Below are 6,621 nucleotides of genomic sequence, written 5' to 3'. Positions count from 1 at the left end.
TTTACACCGAGTACTTGATACACGTACTAACTAGTAATTTTCTATTAAATTAACTTAATTTCGGCAATAAATTTAAAGAATAATATACTAAGCTGGTACAATATAAATTGAGATAATTAAATATATGTATCATGTAGAGTCCTATATAAAGAGAGAAGCGACATTGATGTCCAAAGCTCTGATTGGTAATCTGATTAATACTTGATTGGCTAAGCGAGCAGCCGTATTGTGACCACAGCTGTTTGTAGAATGATACGAATGGTGTTTGATGACGTTAGAGCGGTCCCAAAATGGCGGTGGAGGACTCAATTGGATACTGAAGGTTGTGGTGAGGGTTCAATGTCGCTTCTCTCTTTATATAGGACTCTAGTATCATGTATACATGCATCGTCGAAAGTAAGATAATTTAATAGAAAGTTACGACTTAGTACGCGTATCAAGTGCTCGGTGTAAACTAGGCCAGAGATAATAACTGATCAAAAAGAATTACAATGACTTGTTTACACCGAGCACTTGATACGTGTACTAACTAGTAATTTTCTATTAAATTGTCTTGATTTCGGCAATAAATTTAAAAAATAGTATATTAAGTTGGTACAATATGAATCAAGATAATTAAATATATGTATTATGTATACACGTATTGTCGACAGTAAGATAAATTAATAGAAAGTTACGAGTTAGTACGCGTATCAAATGCTCGGTGTAAACTAGGCCAATTTTAAAGCAATATACAATGATATTATTAAATATAAGTATGCATATTTGCTTATGAAGTATTTGTATAATAAAAAAATCTAAATTTTAATAACGTATTACTCAAATATTTGTATTAACAATCATATAGTCGATAACGTCATTGCTCTTCAATTACCGCCGGGACCCTGGGGCCTCAGTAACGGCCTCGAAAATTTACCCAGGGTTGACGATCTTTAATAGTCTTTCGTCGGTGGCACAACATAAGACCGATGGACCAATGAGCATCCAGCATAAAATCGCCATATTGATTTACATAAAATTTGTCCCATTAGTCCAGAGGCCTTATGCTACATTCGTATGTACTTGACCGAAGCAAAGTTCCGGATGAAGAAATGACTATTTTAAATCGTTTGTATTTCGTTTGAAGAGTTATGAAGTGCATTTGAAAAGGTTTGTGAGTCCTTCAATTAATTGTAATTAATTTTTTATTTTTACACCGTGTATTTGGCCGAAAAAATTAACCGGAGCTAAATTAAACAAAAATCTTGTATGGATTCGTTTGTATTTCGTTTGAAGACTTTTGAAGTGTCGTCAGAAACGTTTGTGAGTTATCCAGATAATTTTAATAAAATATTTTAAAGTCATGTAATTGACCGAAATATAGATTCCAGGCGCTACTGGTCCTGAAGTACCAGAAGGCGCGTTCGGTGTAATCTCTAGTATTTCGATACTCCTGGTTCTTTCTTGACAGTAAGGATAAACAATGTGCAGTCACAGTAAGTCACATATTTCCAAAATATCTGGGGGGGCTATTACGGTTTCTGAAACGAGGTGAAAATTACAAAAGTGAGCAAATTCATTAGTTGTTGATCAATAAAGTTATAGATATTCTAGTAAATTTGTTCACTTTTGTAATTTTCATCTCGTTTTAAGAACCGTGATAGCCCCCCTGAGAAGGTGCAATTGGTGTTGCAAAAGCGAATTGGTATTTAATCAACGAGATTCAGAGACGGAAGCACAAGCCCAGGATGATCCTTCCCGAGAAAGCAGTCTCCGTACTTTGTCTGGAACCAAGATTCATAACTCCAGCGATTAGAACCTGTTCGGATGCACTCAAATGCAAAGTACAATAGAATTAATTTTTTCAGAAAGATGAAAATGTATTTAATATTTACACATAAAATAACATTGGATCCAAGATCCTTGACGATAGTTGATGCATCTTTATTTATTTTTGCAAGTAATTTTTTTGGATGCTGTATTGATTTTATGTTCAACGCACTATATTTTATTGCAGGTTTGTCGTGCCATGAGATATTTTCCTCCTGAACAATGCAGTATGGTCAATGTTAAAGTGATCGGGTGTTTACTGTTTGTATGTGATGGCGACACACTATAGTTATACCGGTGATTCAAGAACAGATTGGAATATTCCATCTGCGACTTGCTCTCAATGTTTAAGGTTGGTAGGCGTTGTTGCAGCATATCCAGGTCATTTTGTTGCTTATTGTAGACGACTTTCAGGACTATGGGAGCAATACAATGATCTAAATACTACAGTAAAATCTTGTTCACATAATGAGACAATTAGTCCTATTGCTGCAGTTTATATCATATATGAAGATAATTAAATATGGTATGTATATTATAGATATATGTCAAATATAAGAAGAAAAATATATTTATAAGTATAAAATTTAGAAAAAAAATTCATGGATATAAATGTAACATATATAAATTATCTTGTTTTGTATGACATGATCAGTAATACACATGTTTTTCTTGCATTACAGATTGCATCGTTCGATGTAGACTGTCATAATCATTTAAATTTGACATATTCGTCTATAAGACCGCCACGACGCGGAAAAAACAAGATCTAACGATTGAAAGTGATAGAGGCACAGTTGTCGAGAGCAATCATGTCACTCCAGAACCGAGTAATGTAGCGGCAAATCATCATCGTCATCAGCTCAGAATCAAAACAAAACACCAACATGATTCAAACAGGCATTCAAATAATCAATTACTTAACACCACCAAAAGGCGTAATTCCTTAATTTTTAATACAAATAGTATGCTATACGGGATTCCTATGAAGATGTATGTATACGCGAGTACGAACGTATTATTTCATCCAAGTTAAATATGTGGAATGCAAGTTTAAATTCTCGTCCCTTTTTGCAGACAAAACTCAGATCCATGCATCGTCTTTTCATTGTTAGAGCCAATTTGTATTTTACAGCACGTATACATACATGATGTCATACGTATTCCTCTAATGAGTCTTAATATATAATCTGTACACAACAAACGTCCGTATCTCTTATTATTCTAATTGAAATGTACAAAGCTTGATACGTAAGAGAGTCTAATACTTAGGAGAGATAGTTACAAAAGTGAGAAAATAATACATATACAAATAGTAGGATTCTTAACTTATGTCTATGGCCGCGATAATAACATCTTATTTGTTTATATATATACATATATACATATATATATATTTGTATGAAGAACAGCGATACAGCCGAATAATGAAAAGTACAATTGTGCAATATGTATCAATGGTTCTAACTGCGTGATAGAAGTACTTTGATCGATAACATTAAGTACATATTTTAAGTAATAAATGTGTAATAATTTGGATAATCTTTACACTACAACAAACGTCCGTATCTCTCATTATTCTAATAGAAATGTACAAAGCTTATTGATACGTAAGAGAGTCTGATACTTAGGAGAGATAGTTACAAAAGTGAGAAAATAATACATATACAAATAGCAGGATTCTTAACTTATGTCTATGGCCGCGATAATAACATCTTATTTGTTTATATATATATATATATATATATATATATATATATATATATATATATATGTATGTATGTATGAAAAACAGTGATACAGCCGAATAATGAAAAGTACAATTGTGCAATATGTATCAATGGTTCTAACTGCGTGATAGAAGTACTTTGAACGATGACATTAAGTACATATTTTAAGTAATAAATGTGTAATAATTTGGATAATCTTTACACTACAACAAACGTCCGTATCTCTCATTATTCTAATAGAAATGTACAAAGCTTATTGATACGTAAGAGAGTCTGATACTTAGGAGAGATAGTTACAAAAGTGAGAAAATAATACATATATAAATAGCAGGATTCTTAACTTATGTCTATGGCCGCGATAATAACATCTTATTTGTTAATATCTATATATATATATATATATATATATATATATATATATATATATTTTGTATGAAGAACAGTGATACAGCCGAGTAATGAAAAGTACAATTGTGCAATATGTATCAATGGTTTTAACTGCGTGATAAGTGCTTTGATCGATAACATTAAGTACATATTATAAGTAATAAATGTATAATAATTTGAATAGTAACGAGGCTACAATCCATTGTCTTTTCTTCTTTTTTAAAATGGCAAATGCTTAATGTATTTCTACGTGAATTAACTAATTATTTACTATGTAATGCCGTTAACTTTGTAAGACGTCGAACGATATAGCAACGGATTGGCTTCAACGCCTGATTTTAAATAGCGACCTTAAAATTCTCGGGGTAAATGTACGAAACAGTCGGCTAAAATTAACTAGAAGTCAATTTTTTTAATTAAATGGAAGATTTATTGATTATACAATTGTAACAATAGCTCTTTGCAGTAACAATATAATTTTACCTGTATTACAAATAGGTTTTTTTGTATGGTACAAGGTATTTTGCATAATGGGAATTTTATTATGTACAGTTTCAGATTAAAACATGGTTAGAATAAATCATGATTAGTATATTTATCATAATTGACTCTATTCCCTTCTGACAGATATTCTACTCCAGAAATCATACCCTAAGAAATGCACTACATCAACGTTGCTGGTTTGGCAACGTTGATGGAGTGCATTTTTGGAGGAAAACATCGCATTCTTTATCGCAGAATCATAAGATCTTGATCAAATTTTTTATCCTTTGTCCTACCGTGGTTTAGATATGTTTCTAATTGCGTCGAGTCTACAAATGTTACCAACTATCCGCAGGACTCAGTATAATTTTATCTTGAGCTTAAAAAAAACCAGTCTAGCTAAGTGCAAGATTCAATAATGTGGAAATTATCTGTGTACTACTTGTTAAACAGTAATTAAAATATGTAAATAACAAATTACCATGCATTTCAATGGCATTCCTCTGTATGTTCTCCCATACTTCTAAGACATTTTCATACAAACTCGTTAGATTATCAAATAAAGTCGAATGCATCAAGAAATATCCTTTCGCCAAAGAGAGCAAGTCGCAGATGGAATATTCCAATCTGTTCTTGAATCACCGGTATAACTATAGTGTGTCGCCATCACATACAAACAGTAAACACCCGATCACTTTAACATTGACCATACTGCATTGTTCAGGAGGAAAATATCTCATGGCACGACAAACCTGCAATAAAATATAGTGCGTTGAACATAAAATCAATACAGCATCCAAAAAAATTACTTGCAAAAATAAATAAAGATGCATCAACTATCGTCAAGGATCTTGGATCCAATGTTATTTTATGTGTAAATATTAAATACATTTTCATCTTTCTGAAAAAATTAATTCTATTGTACTTTGCATTTGAGTGCATCCGAACAGGTTCTAATCGCTGGAGTTATGAATCTTGTTTCCAGACAAAGTACGGAGACTGCTTTCTCGGGAAGGATCATCCTGGGCTTGTGCTTCCGTCTCTGAATCTCGTTGATTAAATACCAATTCGCTTTTGCAACACCAATTGCACCTTCTCAGGGGGGCTATCACGGTTCTTAAAACGAGATGAAAATTACAAAAGTGAACAAATTTACTAGAATATCTATAACTTTATTGATCAACAACTAATGAATTTGCTCACTTTTGTAATTTTCACCTCGTTTCAGAAACCGTAATAGCCCCCCCAGATATTTTGGAAATATGTGACTTACTGTGACTGCACATTGTTTATCCTTACTGTCAAGAAAGAACCAGGAGTATCGAAATACTAGAGATTACACCGAACGCGCCTTCTGGTACTTCAGGACCAGTAGCGCCTGGAATCTATATTTCGGTCAATTACATGACTTTAAAATATTTTATTAAAATTATCTGGATAACTCACAAACGTTTCTGACGACACTTCAAAAGTCTTCAAACGAAATACAAACGAATCCATACAAGATTTTTGTTTAATTTAGCTCCGGTTAATTTTTTCGGCCAAATACACGGTGTAAAAATAAAAAATTAATTACAATTAATTGAAGGACTCACAAACCTTTTCAAATGCACTTCATAACTCTTCAAACGAAATACAAACAATTTACAATAGTCATTTCTTCATCCGGAACTTTGCTTCGGTCAAGTACATACGAATTTATGCTACGCTTATGCTCTGTTATGCATTTCATGTGAGAGGCCCTTAAGGGCCTCGCACATAAAATGCATAACATAACATAAGACCGATAGACCAATGAGCATCCAGTATAAAGTCGCCATATTGAGTTACATAACATTTTCATTGGTCCGTCCTTATGTTTTGCTTATGTTATATTATGCATTTCATGTGCGAGGCCCTTTAAAGCCGCGAAACAGGCTTTTGCATAGCTACATAGACTACGGTCCACTTGACGCCACAAATGCTTCGAAGCATTCTTTGATTGGTCAATTTGTAAAATTCTTTGTTCTGACTGGTTAATCAAACGCTTCGAAGCTTTTGTAGCATCAAATGGACCTCAACTATAACCGTATGCATAAAGAAATTGATTGTCCATTTCCTTATGCATGTGCTAACGGACCAATCAACTTTCTTATGCGTACAGTTATGCAGCTATGCAAAAGCCTGTGCTGCGGCTTTTACGTTTTATACTTATGCATTTCATATATGATAG

General features: G+C 32.9%; 1 long non-coding RNA gene across 3 annotated transcripts; it reads left to right on the top strand.

Annotated features, from left to right (window-relative positions):
• The first annotated feature begins 1,287 nt into the window (after window positions 1-1,287).
• Window positions 1,288-3,369, top strand: LOC105206381. Of its 3 annotated transcripts, none has more exons than XR_005576013.1 (5): window positions 1,292-1,545; window positions 1,633-1,823; window positions 1,997-2,161; window positions 2,213-2,335; window positions 2,493-3,369. It is a non-coding gene; the product is annotated as an uncharacterized LOC105206381 (long non-coding RNA). The 3 variants fall into 3 exon arrangements; XR_005576012.1 differs by having other exon boundaries at window positions 1,293-1,545; window positions 2,224-2,335; XR_005576011.1 differs by having other exon boundaries at window positions 1,288-1,545; window positions 1,997-2,335.
• Window positions 3,370-6,621: the final 3,252 nt, after the last annotated feature.

Source organism: Solenopsis invicta, chromosome 12 (genome assembly GCF_016802725.1).
Source record: "Solenopsis invicta isolate M01_SB chromosome 12, UNIL_Sinv_3.0, whole genome shotgun sequence".
Classification (NCBI taxonomy): domain Eukaryota; kingdom Metazoa; phylum Arthropoda; class Insecta; order Hymenoptera; family Formicidae; genus Solenopsis; species Solenopsis invicta.
This window is presented reverse-complemented; position numbering and strand designations above follow the sequence as displayed.